The sequence below is a fragment of the Dermacentor andersoni genome, chromosome 8, assembly GCF_023375885.2.
Source record: "Dermacentor andersoni chromosome 8, qqDerAnde1_hic_scaffold, whole genome shotgun sequence".
Lineage (NCBI taxonomy): Eukaryota > Metazoa > Arthropoda > Arachnida > Ixodida > Ixodidae > Dermacentor > Dermacentor andersoni.
In genome coordinates this window covers 19,268,356-19,295,918 of record NC_092821.1, presented here as the reverse complement: position 1 = coordinate 19,295,918, position 27,563 = coordinate 19,268,356, and the positions used below count along the sequence as shown (strand labels likewise).

The 27,563-nt window shown below is 48.0% G+C and overlaps 1 protein-coding gene and 1 long non-coding RNA gene across 3 annotated transcripts in view; both read right to left on the bottom strand.

Moving 5' to 3' along the window:
* dachs (unconventional myosin-IXb-like dachs) overlaps nucleotides 1-27,563 on the bottom strand; it is a 205,287-nt gene that overhangs the window by 125,753 nt on the left and 51,971 nt on the right. The gene's annotated exons all lie outside the window — the stretch shown is intronic.
* On the bottom strand, nucleotides 10,838-14,864 carry LOC140219772 (uncharacterized). The gene is made up of 3 exons (XR_011895951.1): nucleotides 14,537-14,864; nucleotides 13,680-13,766; nucleotides 10,838-11,032 (listed from the first exon to the last, which is right to left on the bottom strand). It is a non-coding gene; the product is annotated as an uncharacterized lncRNA (long non-coding RNA).

Genomic DNA, 27,563 nt, shown 5'->3' with positions numbered 1-27,563 from the left:
CCTTTGCCATTGGCAGACCGCCTTCGCTTGCAATATGCGCAGTATCAGGATTGGCTGGTTTTCTCTTTTGCGATGAATTCTAGCGCAAGAGCTTTTTGTGAATGCGGGCCCGAGTGTTTACACGTGCACAGACACCTAATTTACGCCCTCTCCAAAGAGACAGACTAATCGCACCGACGCACACGCGCCAGGCTGGCGTCACTGCGCGCGGAATCACTTCCCGCGGCACGTCGCTGTACGATGCTTATCGCATCCCGTGCTCCGATCTGCATCGCCAATCTGCGCCGCTATAGTGCTTACAAATTGCACCTGAAATGTGCGCGCACGTCGGCGTCGGCCTTATGCAGAGCGCGCCGCGCGTCTAATGACAAACGCTCGCACGGTTCCTCTCCTCCTCGCGCGCAATCTCGACACAAATGCCCGGCTTCTTCTTTTCGTTGCTCGTAAAAAAGAAGCCGCACGCGCGGATGTGCGCGGCATCAGATTTTGCGCGACGATTGGCCCGGCGCGTTTCGGCGGATCGAGAAAGCCCGGTGTGCGGCGGAAACTGGTTTCGCGACGGATATCGCTGCTTGGCGCGTCTTCGTGCACTTAGGACGCGCTGCGAACAGCACGAGTGTAGCGTTGTCGGGGGACCAGCAAAAGAAACTACAGCACCGGAGCGAGAAAACGCGCGAGATTGCGTTTTACTGCGCACGTAGCCTTCTTTTTCTCGCAGCTCCGATTTCTCGCGGCTAGTTTGATAACCGCGGAGGTATACGGTCGTGCACGAGTTTCCCGTAGGTCGCACTAACGGGGCCCGATCTTGACAAGTGCTGATAATTGTAACGGCAATATCGTATAGATCTGTCACGCGTAGTCGCGTTGCTTCGTTTGCGGTTACTAAAATGTTGCTCTCTGCCAATAAAACCCAGTGGGGATCAAACGCGTGACCGTCGGTTGCGAGTCACGTGTCCTAACCATTCTACCACGGCGGTTCCGTCGGTTCCGTCCAAGTAGCAAGGGCTGAATTCACGAAGCCTTTTGTTCGTAAGAGCTATCTGCCGTTCACCGGTGACCTTCGCCAATGATATGTCCAGCATGAAGATCGGCTTGCATTCGCTCTCGAACAGTTATAAAGGTTTTCGTGAATACGGGCCCAGAATAGCAGGAGAATGCAAATAGCAGGCTGAGTCTGACTTTGCAGGCTAGTGCTGTCACTGCGCAACAGTGAAAAACCAGACTTCTTTGCCCAGCTACATTCTTCGCGTGACGAATTAAAAATCCCAACGCTTGTTAAATCAACGCTTGTTAAAGGCCACTGTCTACGCTACGTAATATGACATATATCTGCATATATGGCGCGATCGGCGATATAACGTGTCGTTCATAGATAATGAAGACGTCTGCGCATGAAATAGGACACAAGTAAAGGAAGAAAAGAAGAGAAAAAGAAAATTAGGGTAATGACGACTATGCACAGAATATTTGCTGTGTAGCAAGACCTCTGCATGAGGCACAAGCTACACTACAATGGCGGGTTTTCGCATAACGGGATCTGCAATCCTTCGGAGACATACATATAACGCCAGTCGAGTGTTGTTGCCAACGTCTTCGCTACGGCACTCTGGTCCTATCGGCCGAAGCTAAATCTTTCCGAATCTAAGAAGAAAATAAAAAGGTCGCGGTCGTGCGGGATACGTTGATAACAACATTTTTCTATTCAGCGCGACAAAACATGACAACTGTAATTTTGCGCCTCCTGGCGCCGAGGACATCAATATATTAATCAACGGCAATGAGACCAACAAAGATCTCTTCGCAACTGTTATGCCTCGACGTGACTACAACCGCGAGGTTGCCATATGGACAAGGCCACAAAGAAAAGATTGTATAAAAGGAGAGTGATAGTTCACATCTCTAAACGGGTTTTTTTATGCGAGTGGCGTTAGTTCCTGAGAGGACATGCATTTACAATCGAGTAGTAGTAGCAGTAAACTTAATTAGGCGAAGACATTAAGTGATGATTTAACACGGCACAGCACACTGGCGAGACGATCTTCTTTTGAACAAATAATTCTCAGTGCCTGACGTTAAGGTGCTACGCGATAATCATATTTGAAAGAATTAAGAAAGACTGGCTCCGTATACAGCTCTTTATGAAGGTAAGATTCCTAGAATCCTGGGAATAACGCCATTTTCCCAGAAGGCACTGACATTGGCATGGCTAGCTACATTTTCCTTCCAGTTGATAGTTTTAGCCCATGCGAAATGATGTCTAGCGTTTGCACAGGTGACATGGAAAAACGCTTGTGCTGGATGTCCTCAGAATGAGCGAACCTTTAACACCGCAAACACAACCCACAGCGCACAGGGACGATCGCTCGCAATCGTGCTACCTCGCTTTAATCCCATATGATTACTAGAGCAAATAATTTTGGAATGCCGATCTTATACGTCATCGTAGCTGAGTGCAACGGTCAATTTTAAGGACAACAGACATGCAAAAAACGGCTGCATTCTGAACTAGTGTTCCTTGTGCATCAGTGATATACTGTGCTGCGATAGTCTGTGCTGATGGTGACAGGTCATGGCCGCGTGTCTGTGCTACCCGTTTCTTTCTCTATGCGTTCTTATCTGTTATCCCTCAACTTCCTTATCTATTAAAATTGCTTTCCTCTTTTTGACGGTGACCGTTTGTTCACCGGATTATCGTTGTTATCGATTCGTCGCTCGGCGCAAACGCACTTATTGAGCAGTCACGTTTCTAGTTTACTCAGCTCTTCTCGACGTGCTAGATGCCCAAACATGGCGGCCGGAACGATGTCAATGGGCACACCCTGTACCGTGCTTTCATACTCTCCGAGTCAGAAGCGCGGCAATTAAAGGTGAGCTGTGATTCGTTGCTGCGCCGCTTACCGTGTCCAACCTCGAAGGTTCCGTGCGAGGACCGCGAGTGGAACAAGGAGAGAACGCAGCCCGCCAGGGCGCGAGTCACTTCCGACATGCGGGCGGCGCCGCGATGTACAGCGACGAACACGACACTCGGCGGGCGTTGGCGCAAGCTCTGGTGGAGTGAAGGGCCTCGGGACGAGACTTCGATCAATGCCGGGACGAGGAGGAGTTGCACCAGCCACGCGCACTGTTCCACGATGGTGCACGCTTGCTGCACGCTCGTGTGGTTCCAACTATGGGAAGCTCCGTCAGGGTCGAGCTGCGTTGGTACCTTACACTGTTCGTGTTCGTGCGGCACACCAGAAATTAGAGCTTCAAAGACGCATTCAGACGAGCAGGCGTTGGTTCCGGGCTTTGTTGGGTTCGGCAGCTCCACCAGCCATCTTGCGGCAATAGTGATAGCAGCCTCTGCACGCAGCTATTCGTAATAAATGCGAACTGGGGAGGAAAGCTGCGCTGGTTTGCGGTGCGCTCTTCGGGGACGTCCTGCTGTCGACGCCGGCGTCTGGTATCCGCGCCTGTTGAACGACGTCAGGCATGCACCTCGGTACCAGAATTTCATCCAGTGCCGAAGGAATACTCATACAAAAAGAGGTCTTGCGCGAAGAGGTGACAAGAGGTGCGAAACACGTCCTCGTACACGACACACCGTCCTGCCAAAGTTCGCAGGAACCCGTTGCTGTCGAGGAATCCTTCCGGACGAGTGCCCGAAGACCGGTCCGAAGCCGTAAGCGCTGCGTTCCCCCAAGAGCACCAAGTGCCCGAGTTCGTCCGTGCACCGCGAAGTCTACGGCGAGTTCAATATCACGGTGCGGACGGCGTTCATACTTCGGGGCCGAACACGTGCCGAGTGTCGGACTCTCCGGCCGCGTCGAGTCGAGCGACAACGCTCTGCAGGCCGCACTCCGCACACGGGGCTCATTCAAACTCGTTTCGATCGAGGTGCGCGGCGCGCTACAATGCTGACCCGCCTCGCCGCTGTCTTTGCAGGCGGAGAGGTTTTATAAAAATGGCAGCGCGCGCGGCTATAAAAATGCGACCGCTCGAGGAGCTGCGGTTTTTCTTCCACGGCGTCTGGCGACGCGCGCCTTTCCTTGGGAAGTACCGTGCAGTGCGAAGGAGACACGAGCCTATAACCAATAAGGACACCGAAAGACTTTAGAGCGGCAGATCGCCATTCGGCGGTGTATCCTGCCTCGCTTATTTACACAGCGCTATTCGGTGACTGCGGGCCGGAATATCTGACCTCGCGCAAGGTCATGGCTGCGAACGGTCGAGATAACGCTCGAGCTGCTGCCAGATGAAGTATATATACACTTCTTGGCGTAAAAGAGAAGGCGCTACCTCCTTTTCTCTTCTAACAACGTTGCAGGGAACTGGCCGCGTAAAGTGTAAAACGCTGGCCGCTGGTTCTCGCTTCCTGGTTCGGTCGGTGTGCGAGCGGGGATTTCTACTTCACCGTTACTCTGTTGCGTACGCGCACAGCTGAGGAACGGGAAAAGGGGGCACGCCTGATCTATAAAGTAATAAACAACAATACGATATACGCACTAAAGTTTTCGCCACTTTCGTTCCCATTTAACGGTTCGCACCTATGGCCTTTCCACTCCGCTCTTTTGAAGCGCGCCTTTTGGGGCGACAACAGAAAAAAGGTGAGCTTGGCGTAAAGCTCCGTATATTGGCTGTTTATGGAGCTGAAGGCAAAGCGCGAAATGGTAGCCCACAGACTTAAGAGCAGCGCACGAGATTACCCCATTCCTTACTACCTACCTACCCCCCCCCCCCCCCCCCCCCCACGCCGAACCGCTTCCTTGGAAATTTCGAGCTTCGCTGCAATTCAGCCGCCAAGCATCGACTTCTTTCCGCGTTTTGGACTGAAGTGTCTTTATCAAAGGCACTGCGGCCATCAGGAAGAGCGCTACGAACTTTACGCTTCATTTGTTTTATAGGTGCGTCAAAGTGTTGAGCATTGATCTAGCATTTTGGGCAAGATGATGACCACACATACATCCACTAACGTCGTTTTAACCTTCACTGACATACACACCCCTAACTCGGACAATATAATTGATAATCAGTGCCCGACTTCAGTAAACTGTTCTTGCGCTAGAGCTGTTCATCGTGAGCGCAGGCGCCTAACTTTCGTGATGATGCACGTATTAGCGAACGCGGTCGGTCAATGACGAAGAAAAGACTGACGAACGAAAACATTCCCGAGTATGGTCATGAATGAACAGGTAGAATTGTAAGAATGTATTCAGCGTGCGGCTGCCTCGCATAACGCTAGCTATATAAAAATATACTACGAAAAGAAAAAAAAGACGTGTGTGCGTGCTTCCAAGGGACCGCCGGCAATATAAGGAAATTATTTAAATAATTAAATTCAGGGCTTTTACGTGCCATAACCACGACATTCCTATGAGGTACGCCATATAGCCGGAGACTACGGGTTATTTCCTGACCACCTGGATTTCTTTAACGTGCGCCCAATGCGTTGCACATGGGTGTTTTTGCATTTTGCCCCCAATCGAAATGCGGCGAAGATCGAGAACCAGGAAGGACTGAACACCTGTCCTGGCAAAATGGTCGAGAAATATAGTCAGGAGCAGACGCGTTGCACGTTTCAGGGCCCTTGCGCTGGAACTGTTCGTAAGAGCAAATGCCGGCCAGTCGTGATATGACTAACGTATTATTAGCGAAAAGCGGTAGTCAATGGCGACAGTGCTAACACGAATGAAAAGCACCGCCGCCATGGCGGCCGCATTAGGCAGCCACAATCCATCCGTGCTGCTGCGACTGGGCGGCCGCCTTCACTATGCCCGTCGACTTGCCGGCATTCGCTCTTAGGAACGACGTGAGAACATTCCTGTGAATGCAGGCCCCGATTACTACGCAGGCTGCTCGTACACTTGGATTGAAGTTTGTGAATGCTGCGCGAGGCGGCATTTGCCCCCCCCCCCCCCCCCCCCCTCCTTTCTCAGTGTTATTTTCATTCGAACTGATATCTGCAAAGCAAGGGATGCGATGGCCCGGCTTGCTGAGCTTTTAGTTTTGACTGGACCCGTGTTCGCTGAAAAACAAATTAAATTATGGGGTTTTATGTGCCAAAACCACTTTCTGATTATGAGGCACGCCGTAGTGGAGGCCTCCGGAAATTTTGACCACCTGGGGATCTTTAACGTGCACCTAAATCTAAGTAGTGTTCGCTGAAAGCTATAGCACGCTAGAATTGTTCGACAAAGCAAACTTTCAGACAATTATGACTCTCGACATATCGTTGGCGAAGGCGGCCAGCCAATGAACAGAGCACTTACGATCGAAAAACTTTGCGATTTCAGGCCTCTGCTTCACTGACCGACAGTTTTCGCAAAGTTTTTGCTACCGTGACTAACTCGTAAACGTAGGCGAACGGTGTCTACCGTTCGAGCTGGGGCGCTATAGCGTAAAGCTATTCCAAACTTTTCCATTCCACTTCTGCAATCAGCCTTAAGCGATTGGTCAAAAACATTTTCGGAGCACCCCCATTTCGCCTGCCTGTCACGCGACGTCACGAAAACCGCGATAGCTGCCCATCTGATACGGCGTGCACACACTGATTATGCATGATTGCACCGAACAAAAGAAAAATAGTCATTTCTCATTCGACGCCTTTTCGTCATTAGCCCTCAGCTATTGGTCAAAAGATTTCGGGCTGCACCCACTTCACCTGCCTCTCGCGCGACGTCACAAAACGACGAAAACGCACCGCGTCAAAGTGACGTGTAGGCGTTAAAGATGCATTAATATGCCGAACAAAACTGAATTTTTTTCTGAATAGCAGCAGGCTGTCCGTTCCATAAGGAATAAAAGATGGCTGCTGCCGATCGCTCAGGCGCTGGCTACTCGCACCCGCCGGAGAGCATGGGTTTATTTGCATACAATAAATCTTTTTGCGTGGTCGTGTAGAGTTTTCGAGCACTTTCAGCACGTTTACGACCTCGCTCTGCCAACTCTTCCTTGCTGAGGATTCGTTTTAGCGAAATTCTTAACCTTCCGTTGCACGCCGCCGCAAATTTCTACCAGACACCGCAACCTAAGTAGGGAAAACGCACCAATCAAAGACGCCGGCACCACGCTTCTCATGCGGTTGTCTGCTTTCATTGCTCTGACTCGGCCTTATCGAAACCCTCTCCCCTTGAGCGTGCTCCTCGCCTCCTGACAGCCAATTACAAACGAAAAACCGCTCAATGTAGACAATGTTATATGTTTTGAAACAAAGTGACCTCCTATAAGCTAAGAGGGCGTTTGATTGGGCTGTTGAGGCAACACTGCGGGTTACCGCCCGATGCTTACGTCGGCGGTTACGTAAATTTGACGTCAGGAGATTGGAATACAAACACACTGGAATAGTTTTGCGTTATAAGGCCCCTGCTTTGTGCTCAGTCCGGAAGCGCGAACGAAGCACGGAGGCTCCGCACTTTCACAGCCGATAGATTGCAGACGCTGTAGTCCCGGCCATGTTATCTTTTCGGCCCACCCGAAGATTGCACAATCAATGAACGCACCCCATAAAAGCTCCCGTGTAAGTGCCCTCATTCCCCGCTACCTTAATTTCCCTCGCCACCTTTTTTTCTCGTATTTACGCCTTTCCTTGGCGGCGACGCTTCGCGCATGCGTAACGCCACCACCGGGCCGATTACGACCCACCGCGCGCGCAACCGAGTACGCGGCGATTTGCACGCGATCCGTCATTCCCTTGACCTCCCCCCTATTCGTGTTGTCGTGCTTTCTGCCCGGGCAGCGACCGCGTCACTTTCCTTCCTGGCTCGCGTCCGCTTAGCGAGCACGTGCAACGGCTTCCACAGCGGCGGCGACCGCGTCTTGTTCCATCATCGCTCGACAAAAGCTGGGCTGCGCGGCGGCGGTTCGCCTTGGATGTCGCTGAGCCGCCAGGGGAGCAGACCGGCCGACGCGTGCGCACCAAGCGGCCGGCAAATGCGGCCGCCGCAATGTCGCGCAACAGGGAAGGAGGATCACTCGCGTTGCCAGCCTTCACAAAATCGCGTGACACTGACGACCTACGAATGTATCCATTCACAGCGGTTAAGCCGGTAAGTACAAGCTAGGAAGGAAACGCATGCTGCAGACAGACGCATGTCATATATAGACATATGCGGACACTCAGCCACCCATAAAACGTCCACACATTTAATCGGTGAACTACGTAACAAGAAAAAAATATATGCGTGAAGACTTAATTAGGCGACTACAAACGTTATTGCTTATCAATAAACAAAAAAGAAGAGAAGCGCTCGCACACCTGCTTTCCACTGCAGATTAGTATGTGAAATTGGCACCTTGCAGGTCGGCAACCCTATGCCGATGAACATACAGATGAAGACCAGGATGCATGAGAGGTCGCCACGATGTCGCCACCGAAATGTTGCCTTATCTGGCATTGAGCTCGTCGTTCTCCTCTTCGCCACGTTACAATCCCCCTTTCGCAGACGAAGAACACTGGGAGAGTCACTGTTCTGTGGCGGGGTAGTAGCGCTTAAAGCGCGCAACATGAGCAAGCTGGGTGTTATTGGAACCCCTAACTGCAGACAAAACCCGTGCAACCACGTAGGTTAGGTCACTCAGGCGACCTAAAACAACGAATGGGCCCACGCAATGTGACAAGAGCTTGATGCACAAGCCACGCTTGCGTTGTGGGGTCCATAGTAGCACTAGGCCACCTTTTTCAATATAAATGGCTTGAAGGGAACTATCGTACCGATCCTTCAAGCAGTTTTGCGATGCCAGTGTGCGGACGCGTGCTATTCGACGGGCTTCCTCGGCGAGGCAAAGTGTCTTGGCGAAGGAATCCTCAGCATCCATAGAAAACGGCAGAATCATGTCGAGGAAGCTCCGCTGCGATCGAGCATAAAGCAGATAGAAAGGGCTGTAATTCATTGTCTCATGCTTCGCAGTGTTGTAGGCGTATGTTATGAATGGCAACACATCATGCCAGTTCTTGTGGTTAGAGGACACATACATGAATAGCATGTTCATCAAGGTTCGATTCGTGCGTTCGAACGGTACGGCGTTGAGTGACGAAATTGTGTTCCACATAGCTGAAGCAGCTCTTCAACAGTGTCGGCCACGAATTGACGACCGCGATCACTTATGATCACGCGAGGTGGGCCATGGCGTAGGACGACATAACGCAACAAGAAAGCTGCGACGCAAACGGCGGTACATGACGGTACTGCTGCGGTCTCTGTGTAGCGTGTAAGATGGTCCACACAAACGATGATCCATCGATTGTTATTCAGTGACCGTAGGAATGGGCCCAGGAGGTCCACGCCAACTTGTTCAAAAGGTGCGTGAGGGGGAATCAACGGCTGCAGAAGACCAGGTTGGGCGGTCGAAGATCGTTTCCGCCGTTGGCACTGGTCACAACAAGCCACATATTGCTTTGCTGTTTGACGCATGTGAGGCCAGTAAAAGCGCTCTTGCACACGCTGTAGCGTACGGGCGAATTAAAGATGACCTGATGTTGGATCATCATGCATGGCATGTAGCATAGCACTACGGAGACTCTCCGGGACGACAAGGAGAAAACGGGCGCCACTGGCAGAGTGGTTGGTTTTATACAACAAGTTGTCTCGTATACAAACACCACCACTGGCTTTCGGATTCGGGGACATGACGAAAAGAGGTTCCAGACTGACGTGGTCGCGTTGATCCTCCTGGAAGACGGTCGCGTCCGGAAATTCAAGTGCAATAGCGGCCAGACAGTCATCGAAAGTGTCTTCTTCGGAATTTGCCGTTGGCAGTGGTAAGCGGGAAAGACAATGGACATCAGCATGACGGCGGCCGCTTCTGTATTTCACTACAAAGTCTTACTCTTGCAGTCGTGAGGCCCATCGCGCTTGACGACCAGACGGATCCCGAAGCCTGATCAGCCAGCATAACGAATGGTGATTAGTCACTATGCTGACTGGGCGACCACAGATGTAACAGCGAAATTTCTGAACAGTAAAAACAGCTGCAGGGCACTCCTGCCCAGTGACTGTGTAGTTTCGCTCAGCATTGCTTAAGCAACGACTGGCAGAGACAACAACGTGTTCGGCGTCGTTTCAGCGTTGAACAAGCACTGCTCCGATGCCTATTCCGCTGGCGTCAGCATGAATTTCGGTAGGGGAAGACGGATCAAAGTGACGCAGGATGGGGTCTGACGAAAGTAAGAACTTAAGTTGACGGAACGATGACTCACATCTGGTGTCCAGTCCAACGATACATCCTTTTGCAACAGACGCGTCAACGGGTGCACAACGTGGGCGAATTTCTGAACAAAACGACGGAAATAAGAAGAGTCCCACGAAACTGCGCAGTTGTGGCGCTGCAGATTACAGAGGTTTGAAGGCACAGACCGCTTATACCCTTATGAAAATATGAGATGAGTTTCACATGAAAGTCTGGCGAGTTTTGACATCACAGCCAATAGACTTTCTGATGAGTTTCTTTGGAATTTTCTGATGTATTCCTAATGTCATTCTAAAACATATTGGCCACCGTCTTTCTGTAGAATTCTTGACGAGTGTTTTTCTTGTGAGCATGAAATGTCTTCCTAATGTGAGCTCCAAAGCAGTTTTCTTGTGACTTTCTCACGTCTTCCTAACGAATCTCTAATGAGCTTATACATTAGACTGCTGGTGCTCATATTGCTATAACAAAATTGGCCACCACGTGTGGTAACATTTTCTCATGTGTCCCAATGGCAGTCCGACCTTATTTAAAGCTGTTACCTGTGCGTGACTGTCTTTGGTGCTATATATATGCAGCATGTATGCATGTATGTATGTCTAGCGAAGATGCAGCACTTTTGACATGTACATGGGCCCTACATATGCTGCATGTAAGACATTACTCAACGAAAGAAATTTAACAAAAACATTTATTGGGCATATCAATGCTTCCTTAAATGCAGAAGGAGGTTAAATGAAAGGAAAACACAGTATCAGTCTGGTTACGGATGTGATATCTTCCTTTCATTTAATCTCGCTACTTATCATTGAGGAGAGGCTGTTCTTGAGGTGGAGTGTCGTCATCTTGAAGTAAGTGCACGTGTACCCTGCATGGTAGAAAGGACAGAAAATTAACAAAACTTGGCAATCAACCACAGAAATACACGCTGTGTCACTTGCTGCAGAACGATCTGGAGATGTTATAGCTAGTTCTGCGAAAAATTTATGTGGTGTCGGTTCACACAAAGTTGAGGAACCAGTGTGTGGCCTTTGGGTGCAGCAGTAACTACAGTAAGCAGAAATTGCTCTTGGCTGTACAAATGTGCAACATGGATCAGCTGTGGCATGTGTACATGTCGTGAACAACTTCGGCTATATCGGTTTCCACTTGACAAAGGACAGCAGTGTCTGTGAATGACAAAATCTCACTAATTACTTGGCATGGAAATGAGCGTAGGAGTGTTTGTGTACGGGCAACCCAATGCATCCCAGAGACATCCAAGTGCCAGTCGTTATAGAATATTTGCATCAGCTACGGTCACAGTTCTCACACATTCCAAGCCTACTATGTCATGCATGTGTTGGCCTCCTGAATGATGGCATATATCCCATTCAAGAAATACACCACACCATGTCTGGGTTTTTTTTTCATTTACACCCGAGCACTGCTTTCAGAGGGAGGGCACAAGTTGAAAAACAAATGCGTAGAAGCATGATAAACAAGCTTGCATAAAAATAATTTAATAAATAAGCATGGTGGTTGCTATCCCACGTCATTAGAGAGTATTCCTCTTTGTCATGGAATCATAATGAGCGTTGACTGACACACGTCCCATTTTTGGATGTGGTATTCCTCACTGATTTTGTTGTATCAATCGGTTGCCATAGGCGAACGAAACAGATGAACAATCTAAATCCAGTGCACAGCTTGTCATGTCAATGCATGGTCAAATGGGACGAGCACACTGGTCCTTTGAGTGAATTATGGTGCTCTCCTAGGCGCATGCTGAGGCACTGGCTAGTCAGCGTGCCCGATGTACATTGGACCAAATATGCATGTGATCAAAAGAATAGCCTACATTAACCCTGAAAGATACGAGACAAATTTTGGGTACCCTTAACTAAGCAAGCCTCCAATGCCTGGGTGCCTTTGTCAATTCACTTGTGGACTGCAATGCACATATATTTCCAGCAAAAATAAATTAGGCAGCATATGCACAACAGTCATGTTGTATGGTCTCCCTACCCTCGCTGTGCAAATTTTGTCCTGAAAAGTTGCATGAACTGATTGAATTGAAAATTGAATCGAGAAAGGCAAGGAGGCAAGCGAGGCTTGCTTGGTTAAAGGTAGCACCAAATTTGTCCAGCGCGTGTCAGAGGCACTGTACTGTATTCCTTTCACAGGTAGTCAAATGTACACAGCGCAGACTGGCTGGTGCCTAAATATGTACCTATGAGATCAACATATTTCACTCAAAAGACCAGTATGCTCGTCCTACTTGGCCACACATATCCGCAATGGGGCTTCAGGCCGGATTAGGATTGTTTATCTGTTTTCACCCATGGCTGAAAATTGGCAAGAGAAATCAGTCAGGCACACCACATAAATAACAATAAGTGTGAGCCAGCCCCCATTATCAATGCATGAAGACAGGCATCCTTTGTAGATTACAAGGGATAGAAATTAGTCTGTGCATATTTACTTACTTCTTTTTATGCAAACACCATTTATCATGATTTTATGCCTTTGTATTATAACTTCTGCCATCCCTCTCAAATTAACTGGAGCACAACACAAGTGCACATCCAGTGCTATTTTTGTTAGTTCTTCCAACAACTTAAACAGTCAGTTGTTAGCCAAGGTCATGTTGCATAGTCTCCCTTCCCTCGCTGCGTAAATTTTGCCCTGAAAAGTTACATGAACTGATTGGCAAATTCAAATGGACACTACAAGTTTCGCCGAGTGGACACAGCTGGTTCTCAGAAATGCACAAAAACAGCGACGGGTATCTGTTGGCATCCTGGAGTGTGTGCAAACTAGCTGTGACATTGCTGCAGTAGACACACTCACAACTGCTACAATGCTTACCAGCATGAATAGGGGCAGCTTGCAAAGAAAAGAATACGAAGAAAGTGAGAGAAAAAATGGAAAGCTTACCAGAAAAAACCTCACTACTTAAGTAACTGCAGCACAATGAATACTGGCCTTCCTATTTCATTTCAAGAAATTCGAGTTCATCAAATGTGTATTTGCCAGTGACAGTTATTCTGAGAACAAGACAGACATAATTGTAAACATCAATGTTAAACAATGGTATGCACACTGCGTGCTTAGACCTTTGAGATATATGGCACACTACACTTCAAATTCTTACATGGACAAAAACAGCACATGTGTGTATCATAAGCAGAAAGGAAAACAGGGAAATATATGCTACAGCATAAGAAACAGTTCCAAACAAATAAAACCAAAATAAAAAAGAAACATACTGTGTAATAGGCAAAAATAAAATGGACTTGCAGCCAAGCAATTTATGCGAGAAAAATACTAAATGTCAGGACATGCGAGGTGTAGTTTTAACAGAACAAGATAACGTGTGCATAATGTCTACAAACACAAATAAGCAGCAAGTGGAATAAAGTTGCACAAATATTTAGCCTATTTAGCAAGATGCATTAAGTAATATGTCGATACACTTATCCACTAATGATACCGAGATCCTACTTTTGTGAACACGTACACTTAAAGCATACCTGACATGTCCATCCAGATTACACGCCGTGCTGCTGCAGCCATTGCCACGGGTTATGTGGACACTGTTGTGGGTCACGGCTTCACCACTACAAAGAGAATTCTGTGTTAGCTTACAGCTGTGGCACAATAAGACTATCACATCGTGAACACATGCAAGGAGCATGTAAAAACAGTCACGAAAACAATGCCTGCACTGGTGCAGGGTGGCAACAGAGCACAAAGTCGAAGTCACTGATGAATGTCACGATAACAAGGACCCCTTCAACAAGACAAAATTTCACACGCAGCAGCAGCAGCGCATTACATGAATATTTGTTTACATAACGATTCTATAGTTTCTTTCGTGACTTTAAGTAACTATCCCTTGTAATGTTTACTTACGTCAAAGTTATGGCAACACCCCTTCAAAACAAACCTGTACCAGTAGCACGCTGTGATTGCTTACATTTTTTTTTCCTAATACTGCTCGTAAATCGGAAACCTTGTAAGCAGAGATTATCTACAACGTCGAATCATTTATAAGCGAGGAAACGTCGTAGCAGTAAGAATCGCTCAAGAGGTAGATGAGTCGTTATCATGCGACTTCAGCAGAAAAGCGGGAGCTCACGCACAAGCGCGCATGATGAATACGATTATTTCCGAACGTAATCTTTCTCATCAGAAGAAAACGCTTATCAAGATTTTCAATTCTGCATTATGGCAATAAATTCGCGCAACTAAACTCTGACACCCAGCAAGCATCGGCATAGGTTTCACTGTTGTCGTGGGAGTTCTCTTTCCTACGTTCGCAAGGCACCCTATGCCCACACGAGAAGCACGCACAACACGTGTGTAGTCAGCAAGCACGGTTACTCACCTTTTGAATGGCACGACGCGGTCGGAAAGCGCCCTCCAAGTTGCCGGTGCTTCGATGTTACTTCCAGCAGACATGCCGGTGCATAGTGGACGAGCAGTGGCACGCTAACAACACGCATTAATTCTTCGCGACGTCCACCCAACTTTCCACGACAACCAGAGACAAAGGGAACGCACTCCACGGCATGAACATCGTTGGTCCATATTTGGCTGGCGCGCCACGCACACGGCGAGATTGCAGCGAGACACAAGCTGTCGGTGGCACTTATTCGCACGCGAACTAAGTCACATTTCGTTACAGCAAACACAAAAACACACGATCAAACAAGCACATCGTTGCAGCTCGCACACCCGACCGACTCGTAAACAGAGCGACAGGCTGATTGGATTGGATTGGATTGGAAACGGGACGGTGGGTGGCGCCACCAACAGGTCGGTTGGGGCCAGCCAATGTCTCGGCTAGCGTCATCTGAGGATTTGTGCGGCTGCCTAATTGCGCATAGCTGTTGCAAGACAAACAGAACCACAGTTAAGTCTATATTGTAGGCTATAGCTTGGCATAGAAAGAAATTCTATAACGCATTTTCAATTTGAATCGCTTCTGCTATCTGCAGCCAGCAAAAGCATGGCCTTCGAGATCTGAAAATGTTAACCCTATAGAAAACCGTTGCGGTGACGTTATTCGAACGATTTTCACTTCGGTTACCTCTCATAAAACCCGTGAATTACGCATTTCGCTGCTCCCTGTGCTGCCTGCGCCGTCACTTCAATTTAAATAACTTCCTGCTGTCGTTAACATCAACTATATAGCCTCAGACATCGTTGACGCGATCTCCGAGAGACACATGTGCAGTGTGCGATGTTTTAGTGCCCGTTGCAACAGTGTCAGTCGGAAAGCATCAAATCTGCTCGTGTGGCGCAGCTTAAAACCCTGTCGTCTGTATCTTGCTTTCGTATTAGTGTGTTTAATGTGCGCGGGTCGCACTCCTGTCGATCGTGCCTTCTGTGTTGATCGTGCTACCCACGAAGATTCCTCGAAAAACCCACATGTCTCGGCAGCGTGCATTTGTCCTATGTGGTATATGCCAGATGTGTGCGCTGGCGTACGATGTGCTTGCAACCAAGTACTACAGTGCGTTCCAGCAAATAGACGCTGCCGCTTACGCGCAGTTTTTTTTTTTTTTCCCTCGTGGTTTCTCAGTGGCTATGGTGGTGTTGGGCTGCTGAGCACGAGGTCGCGGGATCGAATCCCGGCTTCGGCGGCCGCATTTCAATAGGGGCGAAATGCGAAAACACCCGTGTACTTAGATTTAGGTGCACGTTAAAGAACCCCAGGTGGTCGAAATTTCCGGAGTCCTCGATCCACTACGGCGTGCCTCATAATCAGAAAGTGGTTTTGGCACGTAAAACCCCATAATTTTTTACGCGCAGTTTTCCATGTCATGATCATGTCAATCTGCACAATTGTCGGTTTGCCACTTAAAGACTAGTAACACATCCGAGAAATCAAACTGCTCAGAACAAGGCATACGCTATAGGTTTGCACTGTTTACCAAATGTGATAACGGGGTAACACGAACTTACAGTGCTCTTTAAAAAGGAAAGAAAATGACGTCGTTGTTTTGTGCCTAGCCCTGATATATCGGAAGCGTTTCCAGAGTACTCGGCGCTCACGCTGTGCTATATCGTTTTCTTCATTTCTTCATTCACCCACCCAAGGTACTGGGTGTGAGTGACTTAATTGCTAGATATTAATTAACAGTGCATTAATTAGCACCATCTTCATTAACAAAGGTCGTGGGTTCGAGTGCCTCAAATAACTGTATCTTAACTGTGCCCTAATTAACATCGCCTTCATTAACACCGAAGATCGTGGGTTCGAGTGTCTTAATTGACTATATCTTAATGAGCAATACCTCAATTAATATCGCCTTCATTAACAACAATGGTCGTTGGTTCGATTCCCACACAAGGTAATGTGTTCGAGTGACTTAATTTCTAGGTCGTAATTAACCGTGCCTTAATTAGCATCATCATCATTAACAAAGGTCGTGGGTTGGAGTGCCTCAAACAACTATCTTAACTACGCCTTAATTAACAGCGCCTTCATTAACACCAAAGGTCGTGGGTACGAGTGTCTTAATTAACGACATAATAATCAGCTGCACATTAATTAACATAATAATTAACAGGCTTCGACTTCCACTAAGGGTCGTACGTGCGTTCGAGTGTGTTAATTAACTATATCTTCAATAACTGTCTTAATTAACGGTGTCTTAATCAACACCAAAGGTCGTGGGTTCGTAGCCTTAATTACCGCCAAAGGTAGTGGGTTCGACTCCCATGAAAGGTTGAGAGTTTGTAACCTCTTTGTACATCGAGTGCTCACGCCGACAATGCCGGATTTTCCGGCTCATGAGCTATTTAACGCTATCGCATTACAAAGAATTTTTCACGACTTGGCATCGTACACATTCATATATGATGTACTTTGACATTAGCAATAACACAAAAAAGCTGTATACTCCTCTCATCAGAAATCCTAAGGTGCATTGTCATTTGAGTCTCTGATGTACTTGTGATGCCAAAAAACATTAGACGATGCATTTCTTATGAATGTCTGATGTCACCTTAGGAACACATAACGTCCTCTACAGAAACTCATGGTTCATTTTCATAAGGGTATCTTGCGGAGGTAAAGTCTGACTCCATCTTCGTCGACTAGATGACCGAGGACCAATGTCTGTCGCTCCCCAAACCTACAGGTGAGAATCAAATCTACTTTCTCCATGCATTTCAGAACCAGGCTAAGGCGCTGGTTATGCTCTTCAAAAGTGCGGCCGAAAGTAACATCATCATCCAGGTAGCAAAGACATATTTCGCCCTTTAGTTCGCGGAGAATTGTATCCATGAATCTCTTGACCGTGGCGGGCACATTACAGAGCCCGAACGGCCCCATAACGATAAATTCTAATAAACCGTCCGGTGTAACAAAGGCGGTCTTCTCTTTATCGACGTGACCCACTGGTATCTGCCAATAACCTGAACATAGATCAAGGGACGAAAAGTAGGAGGCAGAATGTAGGCAGTCTATTACGTCGTCAATTCGCGGGAGCGGGTACACTTTCTTCTTGGTAATCGTATTTAGTCGTATATAATCAACACAAAATCACCACAAGCCATCTTTTTTCTTCACCAGGATGACAGGTGTGGCCCACGGGCTTGATGATTTTGAATGACATTTTTCCTCAGCATCTCTTGTACATGGTCCACAATAATTTTGCGCTCTGATGAAGACACTCGGTAAGGCTTCTGCCGAAGAGGATGTGCCGATCCTGTGTCAATGCGATGACGAGCATGCGAGGATGGGATAGTTGTACGGTGCTCATCTTGAGAGAAGTCGAACACAGAAACATACAGGGATAGCAGTTGCAGTTGTGCGTCCCGTTCACGTGAAGACAAAGACTTCCTGACCATGCGCAGAATTTTCTGCTCGTAAAAACAGGCAGCTCGTCCTTCAGTGGAACCCTCATCCCTGACGAATATCCATGAACTGCCCGTGACGTCGTCGAAGACAGCAATCGTCATGTGTTCGGGAACACGCACAGAGACGGCAGGGCAATTTAACGCTCACAAAAACGTGCTACCATAGTTCACAGATACAATACTATTACGTACCAGTAGATTTTTCTTCTTACAGTAATCGGCAAAGGGTTGCACCACGGCGTAAATGAAGCGGCTGTACAAAATGCGATGACGAATACCGGTGCTAAATACCACGGAGGCAGCGTCACTGCCTCAGCAACGGCAAATGTCTTTTGTCCAGCGGGTCGTTGATCCATGAGTGCTGATAATAAGGGAACCTGACAGGCATCGACTCCAGGTTCTCCGCTATTTATCGAAAGCTCGCCGGCGCCACAATTGACTGAAGCCTCGCAGTTCTGCAGGAAGTTTATCCCTAATGTAACATCGTGAGTGCAGCGTTCCAAAATCACAAACTCGGTTAAATAACATTTGTCCGCCAATAGCACATTCACAGCACAAACAACAAGGGGACGCAATATTTCACCGGTTACTCCACAGAATTTAGCATGCGTGTCGAGGGAAAACATCGCTTTGCGTCGAAGACGGTTCTTGAAAGAAAGAGAGAGAGAGAGAGAAAGAAATAGAAGACAGGAAAGGCAGGGAGATTAACTAGACGCACGTCCGGTTTGTTACCCTGCACTGGGGGAAGGGGGCATGGGGATGAAGACAGAGAGATGAGAGAGAGCACAGTTTCGCGCACAGTGGAAGGTTTGCACTCAGTCTACACACAGCTCTCTATACCTGTGGGCTTGAGGTATTTAATGAGCGCTTTCGTGGCCGTCTGTGCAATCGATGCGAACGGCCGGGGTCCAAGGATCTTCATTACGGAAAATGGCCTGCACTCTACAGTCCAGCTGGTTCATTGCTGTCCGGAGAACTTCGCACTTGACGTCGTATTGGGGACAGATACATAAGATGTGGTGAATAGTTTCTGTGGTTCCGCAAGAGTCGCACGTTGGCGTATCCCCCATTCCAATGCGGAACGATTAGCCCTCCGTGAATGTTATCCCAAGCCAGAGGCTGCACAGTACTGTCGCCTCAGAGCGGGATATTTTTGATGGCACTTGTAGTTTTAAGGATGGATGCAGCCTATGAAGATGACGCTTCGGGATGTTGGGAGAAGACCAGTATTGTTGGGAGAAGAGCAGTATTTCTGGGTCATAGCTTTAGCCACAATATGAAGCTGTCTTGCAGCGTCGGTTCTTGATAAGGGGATTGGAACTGGTCGGGCATCCAGATGGGCAGACCGGGCGGCTTCGTCGGCGAGGTCATTACCAGCAATACTGGTATGTCCAGGTAGCCACTGGAATATAATTTCATGCCCTTTAACGATAGCTTGATGGTGATCTTCTCTTATTTCATATGTCAGCTGCTCTGGAGTCCTATAATATTTGACAAAATGCAGACTCTGAAGTGCTACCTTAGAGTCGCAAAAAAACGACCCATTTCTGAGGTGCCTCTTGCAGGACATATTTGACAGTAGCACGCAGGGCAGCAAGCTCTGCCGCTGTTGATGTTGTCATGTCAGACAGTTTGAATTTGAGCGTGGTTTTCGTAGCCGGAATGACAACGGCACCTGAAGAGCTGGTAGGTGAGACCGAACCATCAGTATAGGTGTGTATTCGGTCGCCGTATGTCTTATTGATTAATAGCAGCGTCATCTGTTTCAGAGCTATTGTTGGGTGATTGGCCTTCTTCTTTACACCCGGAATACTTAGACGCACCTGAGGCTGCTGGAGAAACAACAAGGGTAATGAAGGCCTTGCTGCTGGTATGCATCCTAATGGAAGACAATCTGTATGGGTGATTATAACTTCAGAATACGTTGCACGCGGTCTCTGCGACGGCAAGAACACCAAGTGATGATCAGGGACGCGGCAAAGATGACGGATATGTGTCCTGAGACAGTCCACAGCAACGTATGTTTGGATGGAATGATCTTTGGCAAGAACGATTGTTGCAGCTGTCGATGCACAGCTTGGAAGTCCTGAACACGTGCGCAATGCTTGGCCCTGTAAGCTCTTCAATGAGCGAATATTTGACTTTCACGTACTGGACAACACTGGGAAGCTGTAGTGTAAATAGCCTAGGAATAGAGCTCTGTACAACTGAGGCATGGAGGGCACAGATGTGCCCCATGTTTTCCCGCACATGAACATCAGTACCTGAGCAATCGACAACAGTTTTTTCTTCAGGTACGTGCAATGAGGGCTCCAGGAAAGATTTCGATCAATTATTATACCCAAGAATCGATGGGTCTTTCCATAGGTGATAGTGTTTACATTATGGAGACTGGGTATGGTGTCATAGGTTTACGTGTGAATGCAATCAATGCATATTTCTCGGTCGATACAGTCAAGCCTTGTGTTTGAAGGTATGCTGATGTCAAAGTTGCTGCCCGCTAAAATCGCGAGCAAACCTGAAAGCGAGTTACCGCAGGCGACCAAAGGCAGATGTCATCTGCGTATATCGAGAGGTAGATTGTTTTAGGTAAAACTTCAGCTAGTCCAATGAGTGTCACATTGAACAACGTGGGACTCAATACTCCTCCTTGAGGCACGCCGCAGTAAGTGTAATATTCAGCTGTGGGGCCATCTTCTGTTTGTACAAAAAACGACCGGCGAGTTATATAGTCGGATAACCAGAGAATCATGCTGCCACCAATTACAATAGCATACAGGGAGTTGATGACCGCGTCATGTGCAACGTTATCATATGCGCATTTCACGTCGAGAAAGAGCGCAAATGATATGCGCTTACGGCTATTCTCCTGTTGCACAAACGTTGTCAGGTCAATGACGCTATCAATTGAGGAACGACCCCGACGAAAGCCTGCCATTGAAGCTGGGTAGATAATGTAACGTTCTAGGTACCATTCTAGACGTGCAAGGACCATCATTTCTATCATATTTCCGATGCAGCTGGCCAGAGCGATAGGGCGATATGCCGCCAAATCCAACAGAGATTCTCCCGGCTTTAGCAAAGGTACCAGAAGACTTAACTTTCATTGCTGAGGAACTGTACCACTATGCCATGATTTGTTGAAACTGCCCAGAAGCGCGCTTTTTGACTCTTGCCCAAGGTGTCCCAGGGCAGCATAAATGACACCGTCAGGGCCTGGAGACGATGATCGTCTCGAAATAGAAAGGGCAGCTTGGAGTTCTTCCATGATAAAGGACACGTCCATTTCTGGTACCCGAGCCGTAGGGAGGTCACTTAGATCAATGTTGGCGTTGACAGGCTCGCCAGTGACTATCGCACAGAATTCCTCCGCCACACCAAGCTAAGTTTGGCCAAGATGAAGGGCCAAAGCTGCGAATGGGTGTCGTTGTTGCGGGGATGAACGAAGACTGCGGACTGTCCTCCAGATATGTGAAAGCGGCTTCAGAGGGTGCAGTGACTCACAGAATCTCTTCCATCACTCACTCTCTAGTGTGTCGATGCGACGCTTAATTTTCTTCTGAATGCGTCGTGCGTCCTTGATTTCGGACGTGAAACGATCCCATGGTGCCAGTTTCCTCATGACTTTCGAACCACACGAGCGCAATGTACATCAGAAAGAAGACTACGTTTGAGAGTCGCGTTACGCTGTCCCAACAATAGTGCTTGCTCACCCGTTCGTAGTGGTTAAGCCATTGTTCGTCGTCCTCGCCGGGCTTACCTCCGAATGTGCGAGGCTCTACCAGGTGTTGGCGCTGCCACGGTCTAATCATCGTTTGGGTCGAAGATGCTGCTGGTTCGGTGCGAGTGTTGCTTTCGGAGTGGGACATCTCAAACACCGGAAATAATGGGGGAAATCCAGGGACTCAGGAGGTTGGGAAACCATGTTGTCCGTGTTGCGTGGTGGTTGAGGGGTACCCAGCACGTCCACCATGAAACTGTTAGGGATGATCGATGTTTATTTACAGATGAAGACCGGGATGAATAAAAGGTCGCCACGATGTCGCTACCAAAATGTTGTTGCTGTTGTTGTAGCCTGTGATGCGTGTGGCTCCTACCCACGATGGGGGATTGGCCAAGAAATGGGTATGGTATGGTATGGTATGAAAAACTTTATTTTGGTCCTGAGGGATCAGTCTGGGACTGATGCGGGCCGCTCCCACGTCGGTACAGAGAGGCCGAGCCCCTCTGCCATCACACGGGCCCTCTGGACAGCCCTGAGTTGGTCCGCCAGCACTGCACTGTGCAGCATGTGCTGCCACCACTGTTCACCTCGAGAGCCATCACCGGCCAACGCCAAGCAGCGCCACAGCATGTGTTGTAAATCGAGCAAACCCCCACACTTACTACAATAGACTGAAACCCCGCAGTCCGGATTAATTTTATTCATGATGACCGGGTTAGGGTACGTTCGTGTCTGCAGAAGCCTTAATGTAACCGCCTGCGGCCTATTTAATTTAGGATGTGGCAGCGGGAATGCCCTGCGCCCTAAGTAATAGTGCTTGGTGATGTCGTTGTAGGTTAACAGTTGGTCCCTGTACTCAGGAGCGGGAGATCCAGCCCCTTCAGGGAGTACACGGCACACTAATCCTCGTGCCTCCCTGTGCGCCACCTCGTTGAGGTTACGCGGGGCTCCCTCCACTGTCCCCATGTGCGCTGGGAACCAAGTAACTGTATGCGAAGTGATATCCCTACCCTGTAGCAGTCTGTTAGCCGGTTTCGCAACAAGTCCTCTCGAGAAGGCTGTGATCGCAGATCGCGAGTCGCTAAATACCAAAACTTTTCTTGAATCAATTAGTGCTAGAGCAATAGCCACCTGTTCAGCAACCCCCGGATCTTTGGTATAAATGGAAGCAGCATTTCTAACGCTCCCTTTGCCATCTACCACCACCACCGAATAAGCATTTTTACCATTAATCCATGCGGCGTCAACAAACGCAGACTGTTCCTCCTGATCCTTTGCCTCTCGCAACAAAGCCCTAGCTCTCGAAATTATTATGGAGCATAAATTTCCTAATAGCTCTTGAAATAGCATTGAATAGCGCAGAATTACCTGTTAAATAAGATCAGGAAGGTCATATTGAATGAGCAATAATTAATTTAAAAGTAAAAACAAAAAGAAAGGAATTATAGCAGGGCATTCGTTTAGATTCCGTAAGGAATGCTCGGACAGCGAAGCATGCATCCCTGTGGCTGAATTCCAAAGTGGCTGAATCCCAAAGTGGACGCTCCGAACGAAAGAATTGCAGGTTCTGTCAAGTCAAGGCCAATTCTTCGAAAAGGTATTTCCAACCATCTTTTTCTCACCGCAGTAAAGCGGCGAGAAGATAGAAGAAAGTGGTGTATCGTCTCTTCCTCATTACAAAAAGAACAGAGGGGGGAGGGAACCAAACCCGACCTGTGTAAATAGAAATTCAGCGAGGGTATGCGGCAGCGTAATTTGGTGAGGCAGACCTCAAGCATCTTTGTGTCACAGGATTCGCTATGCCAGGGAAATGCCAGGTGCTTATACTCTGGAGAAGCAGTCAAATGTGGGTTTGATAAGGCTAATCTTATTGACCACATCCGAAATCTTGCCGCCGTGATCTGTGCTGTCACTGGTAGTATAGGAAGAACAGGGCCGGATAGTGATGCATTTGCCTTGTCTGCTACCGAGCTCGTCGTTTTCCTCTTCCTCTATGTACTCCTCTTCGTCACGTTACAATATCTATAGCACCCGCCGGAGAAGGCTGCAATTGGAACCAATCTTTTACGTCGTTGAGGAGATACGTTCTGCAATTGTCAGTAAATAAGCAATGCAGAGAATCGTGCATCTTATGGATCTCAGTTCTGATGTGCGCCGTAATTTTCAAAATTGATTTTTCTAGGTACGAGCGAACAGTTTATTGATGAAGAAGCGGCTGCGTCAACTGCGCGCACAGAAGAACGCGTGAACGTGTCTTCAATTGTACACTACGTGCGAAGGGAAGAGACTCGGCGGGGTGAACGTAATTAACCAACACACATATATATAACCATGATTTCCTGACTCTTTGTGTGTGTGTGTGGGGGGGGGGGGGGTGCGGAAAGAATGCGTACATATGCAGTTAAGCTCTTACTTGATCTTCTTGTTTACGTCCTTGGCACCGACCTTACATATCCAACAATACTTCACCGAATATTCAGAAATTAACACTTAACAGTGGCGCTCTGTTAGTGTGTTCCACTCTAACACTCTTAAGGCATTTACGTTTCATCTTTTACGCTAGAAAACAGTGCATTTCCAAAAGTAAGCGTAATTTTATGTGTGGAGAAGCTAGCATCAAGGGTGATGCCGCCTACTTCGCCTATGCAAAGAACACCTAGGAAAGATAAGTCGAGTATACTACAAATAATGATAAACAAACAAAAGTCCCAACGCGCTTACGCATACATCGAAGAAGCACGTTGCGCTGGACAACACGCGTAATGAATACATCAATTCCTGACAACTGATTGAAGAAAATAATATTGCAACGCATTTAACGGCAGTTTATAGTACACACAGTGCATATAAGTGCGTCTCGGTATGGGAAAGATGCGCCTCGATTTGCACAATTTCACGAACGCGTCAGACACACTTTAGAGAAATAAATAAAGTGAGACAGACTTAGTACACAACTGCAGCGTACGATTTCATAAACAAAGAGCGCTAAGCCGGCTTGCGGATTGTGGGCGGCTCCTGGGTGGCCGCCAGGAACAGTCTGCCGCTGCCCGTCTTTTTATGGTAGCAGGGCCTCACAAACGAGTCGATTGGACGCGCTCGATGGGGGGTCCCTCTCTATAGGTTCGGGCAACTTTTCTCCGCAATGGATGGCGGAATGCGGCGGAGGGGGGGGGGGGAGGGCGCCACCTGGGCAAGGTCGCCGGCGCTAGGGCATCGCACGACCGCGCTGTGCCGACGAGTTCACTTAGCGGGAAGTCCCCCACGCATGCGCAGTGCACGCAATGCCGCGGTGGTTCCGCGCCACGAAATAGCATCTCCGTCGGCGGGGCTCTCTGTGTGCGCGATTTGTATCGCGACCTCCTCACAGCGATAAGACCTCGGCTTCTAGCTGGCACGTTCCCGATGATGTAATTGTGGTCAGTGCGCGCTCGCTGTCAGAATCACGCGTATCACTGGCCACGCGACTAAGTTGTGTCACCTGCGTTTCTGTGAGGTTTGGATGACACAGCTGAGGCTCTGAATCAGAGGCGGCCAGGCAGGCATCATCAAACGGCAAAAAGTTGACTTTATTGTTGAAGAGCAGCAGCAAGCTGTGGAGTTGAAAATTTTCGTGTCAAGGGGGGAACGTCAAATTACGGTACGCAAAAGGCTGTAACGCAAAATATGCTTGGATTTTGCTGGGATCTAAGCTGCTTGCGGACGCGCAAGCCGTTTGCATCTCCCATATATATAGCTCGTTCTGGTATGTTTTCAGATAGAAAAAGAAAAGGAAACGATATACATCGTGCTGCCTCTATGTATTAAAGCGCATAACCTGAAACTACATATGCACCTGACCGTACCTTAATGCAACAAAGCTCAAATATAAGTATTAGCTGTCGCGTGCCTTTCGACTATATTGCTCAGATTGCCAAGAAACCTTCTTCTGCATTCAATGATCAGCAGACGGTGCGTTTTGTGAAAGGAGTGCGGAGTGATTTCCCGACAGAATATAGGCCGTAGGGCAGCATGAACTTGAATAGACAAACGAACAGCCGCATTTCAACCACTTTTTTTTTTTGCGGCATATGCTTCGCGAGCAGTGTCTTTTTGCACCACGCATGTGAGCGCGCTTGACAGCCCATTCGGAAGTAACCGGGTACACGGTGCGATACGAAGTCCACGTAAAGGTAGATGCCATCGTGCTGCTGCGCTTCATACACGCGCTACTTGCGACAGACCAATCGCCATACAGTGTTCCAGTACGACCGCGTAGCCTTTTTGTAAAACGTCTAACGAAGTCATCATAAATGTTCGTTACACTGCGATTCGAATGTATCCAATTACTTGAAAGAACTCTCTTCAGCGCAAGCATTTGCTTGCTATAACCCGATTTGCGTGTATAATAAATATAGGACCAAGTAATACGGTGAACAAATCAAAGAGACGTCGGACAATTAAGATTGAAGCAGCAAGTCTGCAAGATTCAGTTTGAAACAGCGAACATATTACCGTGCTCGATTCAAGCTTTAGCATGCGATACATCGTTATTTACAAGTAAAAAGAAATAAGTAAATAAAACAAGAAGGAATAAAAAAGTTCACGTCCTCGCATGAAATTCATTCCCAGAATTGCTGCTCAGATGTTCGTAGCAGATCTGTTATCCACTACACGACGTGGGTCGGCCTGCAGTATACTGCGGGCCGACCCACTGCGGTCACATGCACCAGCAAAGCCGTTTCTCAGGTCGTTACTCCTGCCGCAGAAAAGCACGCTTGCAGGGGGGCACCAACAATTGACATTGAGCATCTGCTTGACCAGTTGCTTCTTCCCCCCATCGTTAGCCGTAGCCGGGCTTCTTGCAAGAACTTGCACGACAGTGCGTCAACATTCACATAGATGAAATTTAGTGATAAAATATGAAACGTTCGTTTGAGAGTTTAGGCGACAGATGAATGAATCGGCGTTTTAGGTGCTACTAAAACGTGAAATGCGAACTACGCATGTGTTTGGGGTCAGCAGCAGGCGGCAATCGGTCCGTCCGCTTAGCGCACACTTGCGGTAGCGTTCCAACAGCTGGTAAATAACCATCCGGCGTGCGTCACCTATGGAACGTCGAGGATTCCACCGGTGACTGCGCTATGCAGTGAAGCTGGACGTGCCGGACGCCGATCGCCGCCGTTCTGCTACGAATGCACGGCCTTTCAAGACGACGTGATTTCCCGTGCAGTGATGGGAAGAAAATACTCTCCGAGGAGACAGCGAAGTGCGTTTTGTGTGTAATGACACCAGCGCATATGTGCCTCGGTTGCTCAGTCAAATTTCATTAGGGCTGGTTTCCTACGAAGAAGAAGCCTCAGAAATGTGACGACGACTGAGCGTTTGCATCGAGTCAAAAGTTGATTTACCAGACAGAGTGGTTTTCATAAGCGATGCATCCTTGCACCTGATGTCACTACAGGTTGGATGCACTGTATTTCGGCATACAGGGTGTTCAGCGAACACTTTCTAAAATTCTTAAAGGTCTTCTGTGGCAGATAGCACAAATTATAGTTCATGAGCTGGTCTACTCGAACCGGCGGACATTACATACACAAAATATTGAAATGCATAATCGAATAATTATCAGAATTTCACTAATTAGGTTTTTAACCAATTACTTTTATTATGGCCCTGGATGACATCTCTGGATGACATCATCTCTGGATGACACCAGTTTCGAGATATTAATTTCCGATGTTTGCGGAGAAGTGCATTGGCGTTCCATTTACTTTCTTAATAAAACGTCCTTTTATGCATTCAAGCACATTATGCGCGGCCACTTATCACGTAGAAGAAG